Genomic DNA, 3,538 nt, shown 5'->3' with positions numbered 1-3,538 from the left:
GCTGCTGTTAACTCAAGTGGGTCTGACATGGAGCTGCCATCCCCACTAACAAAACAGGATGGGAATTTCCTTTCCAGAACTGTTTCGCTTTTGTAGCTGCCAGTAACCCACAGCGAGTCTGACACATTCACCCACGACCCATTCTATGCCTCTTTACATATATCCAAGCATTTAGGCCGGAGCTAAGAATAATGATATAAAATAAAATTAAGAACTGAAAAAAATTGTAGTAAAAATTGTTTAAATGATGTCATTGGACCATCTCTTACCACTTGCTGTGGATATCTCTTACCACTTACCATTTGTATGTATATCAGCTTTACTGTGCTATAATTCACAGACAATACAATTCAGCCATATAAATTGCACAATTCAATAGTTTTAGTATATTCATAGGGTTGTACAACTATCACCACAATTTTAGGACACTTTCATCACCCCAAAAAGAAACCCTGAGCCCATAAGCAGCCAGTTCCCATTTCTCCCCAACGGCATCACCACCATCCCCCTGACCCTGGCCCTAGGCAACCACTGATAAACTTTCTGTCTCTATGGATTTGCCTATTCTGGAAATTTCCTGTAAATAGAATCATACAATATTTTGTGTCTGACTTCTTTTGTGTCTGACTTCTTTCACTTGGCATGTTTTCAAGGTTCATCCATGTTGTAGCATGTATCAGTACTTCATTCTCTTTTATTGCCAAAAAAAGTATTCCATTATGTGGATTTACCACATTTTATTTATCCATTCATCAGTTGATAGATATTTAGTTGTTTCTTCATTTGGATATTATGAATAATGCCACTATAAACATGTACGTACAAGTTTCTATATGGACATATATTTTCGTTTCTCTGGGATATATAAGTAGGAGTGGAATTTCTGGGTCATACAGTAACTCTTATGTTTAGTCTTTTGAGAAACTGCCAGACTATTTCCCACAGCAGCTGTACCATTTTAAATTCCCACCACCAACATATGTGGGTTCCAATTTCTCCACATCCTCACCAATACTTGTTATTGTTTCCCTTTGATTATAGTCATCCAAATGGGTGTGAAGTAGTATCTCATTGTGGTCTTGATTTGCATTTCCCTGATGGCTAATGACATTGGGCATCTTTTGATGTACTAGTTGGCCATCTGTTTATCTTCTCTGGGACAATGTATGTCTTCTTTTATTTGTCCATTTTTAAAGCGGAGTATCTGTCTTTTTATTATGGAGTTTCTTATATATTCTTTACTCTTGATATATATATCAGATACACAATTTGCAAATATTTTCTCCCAGTCTGTGAGTTATCTTTTCATTTCTTAATGGTGTCCACTGAAGCACAAATGTTTTTACGTGCTGGTTTCTTTTTTCTCTCTCTCTTTCTCCTTTTAACTAATCCTATATACTGGTGGTTCTATACAAGGTTTTTAATAAAAACAGAGCCTAGAATATAGGCTTTTAATAAAGCAGTGATTCTCATTTGTTTTGTTAAATGCTGCGATTCTTAAACAGTATGCAGCACATAGTATACCCTTAATGAATATTTGTTGAATAAATGATTGAATAACATTCACATACACTCAAATTTTTATCTTTCTGAGAGTATGTCCCATCTTATTTAAGTGTGGCCTTCTGAAACCAGGGAAATGACCCCTGGTTCTCAGTCCAATGAAATATTATAGGAATATCTCAGTCAAATACAAACAGCAGGATCACATACATCTCCTCCAGTCTTTAATCTTGACTATCTCCCTCCTTTTACAGAGGAGTTGCTAATCAGTGCAGCAAAGGAATAGCTTGTCTTAGACCTTTCCCTGCTGCATAAACTACAACCAAGAATGGACTTCAGTGGTCCTTCCTTGCTTGCCTTTCAAGGGGTAATTATACACATGGTTGAATTCTCTTATTTTTACAGTGAGAGTCTTCTAGCTCTACAGAAGCTAATTTTTAGTGTTTCGAAGAAACTGAGTCACTGGGATAAGGGTGTACAGGGCCCTTGTCACCACACGATCAGAGGGGCACTTCCATGTCCTTCCTTGGGTGGACACTGAGAATGGATGCCAGTCCATCAAGGATCATGCAGCTATGGCAGGACTGGAGTGATAAAGGCCCAGACAAGCCACCTCAGAACTCGTCTTTGCTGGCCTCAGTCATATTTTGGGCTGTAATAGGCATCCTTTTTGTTAAAAGCATTAAGTCTCCTTTTGCTTAAGTGAGTGGTGATTGGAATCATTGTTTGCTTTCGTCAAACTCACTGGAGCAAACACAAGCAATCTGGAGGGAAAAGGAATAACTCCAATACTAAGATACAGACACTTCACAGCCTGGCTATACATAGACAGACTCAAGACTACTAACAAAATATTTTTTATGTTATTCTCATTACATCAGTGCTGCATGTGGGATCTTAGTTCCCTAACCAGGGATTGAACCCAGGTCCCCTGCAGCAGAAGTGTAGAGCCCTAACCACTGGACCACCAGGGAATTCCCTCGTTACTTCACTTTTCTAAATTCATATTCTTCATTGTTACCAATTAACTACAGAAAGAATTTCAGCACCCAACATAGGAGCACCTCAATACATAAGGCAAATGCTAACAGCCATAAAAGGGGAAATCAACAGTAACACAATCATAGTAGGGAACTTTAACATCGCACTTTCACCAATGGACAGATCATCCAAAATGAAAATAAATAAGGAAACATAAGCTTTAAATGACACATTAAACAAGATGGACTGAATTGATATTTATAGGACATTCCATCCAAAAACAACAGAATACACTTTCTTCTCAAGTGCTCATGGAACATTCTTCAGGATAGATCATATCTTGGGTCACAAATCAAGCCTTGGTAAATTTAAGAATATTGAAATCGTATCAAGTATCTTTTCCGACCAAAATGCCATGAGACTAGATATCAATTACAGGAAAAAAACTGTAAGAAATACAAACACATGGAGGCTAAACAATACATTACTAAATAACCAAGAGATCACTGAAGAAATCAAAGAGGAACTCAAAAAATACCTAGAGACAAATGACAATGAAAACACGACGATCCAAAACCTATGGGATGCAGCAAAAGCAGCTCTAAAGGGAAGTTTATAGCTATACAAGCCTACCTCAGGAAACAAGAAAAATCTCAAATAAACAATCTAACCTTACACCTAAAGCAATTAGAGAATGAAGAAGAAAAAAAACCCAAAGTTAGCAGAAGGAAAGAAATCATAAAAATCAGATCAGAAATAAATGAAAAAGGAATGAAGGACACAATAGCAACGATCAATAAAACTAAAAGCTGGTTCTTTGAGAAGATAAACAAAATTGATAAACAATTAGCCAGACTCATCAAGAAAAAAAAGGAAAAGACTCAAATCAACAGAATTAGAAATGAAAAAGGAGAAGTAACAACTGACACTGCAGAAATACAAAGGATCATAAGAAATTACTGCAAGCAACTATATGTCAATAAAATGGACAACCTGGAAGAAATGGACAAATTCTTAGAAAAGCACAATCTACCAAGACTGAAACAGGAAGAAA

At 36.8% G+C, this 3,538-nt stretch overlaps 1 non-coding gene across 1 annotated transcript; it reads right to left on the bottom strand.

The window, feature by feature from the left end:
* Positions 1-2,404: 2,404 nt before the first annotated feature.
* Positions 2,405-2,477, bottom strand: TRNAR-UCU (transfer RNA arginine (anticodon UCU)). Its single transcript has one exon. It is a non-coding gene; the product is annotated as a tRNA-Arg (tRNA).
* Positions 2,478-3,538: the final 1,061 nt, after the last annotated feature.

Source organism: Balaenoptera ricei, chromosome 9, assembly GCF_028023285.1.
Source record: "Balaenoptera ricei isolate mBalRic1 chromosome 9, mBalRic1.hap2, whole genome shotgun sequence".
Taxonomy (NCBI): Eukaryota; Metazoa; Chordata; class Mammalia; order Artiodactyla; family Balaenopteridae; genus Balaenoptera; species Balaenoptera ricei.
The sequence above is the reverse complement of the archived record's forward strand: the minus strand, read 5'-3'. Positions and strand labels throughout refer to the sequence as shown.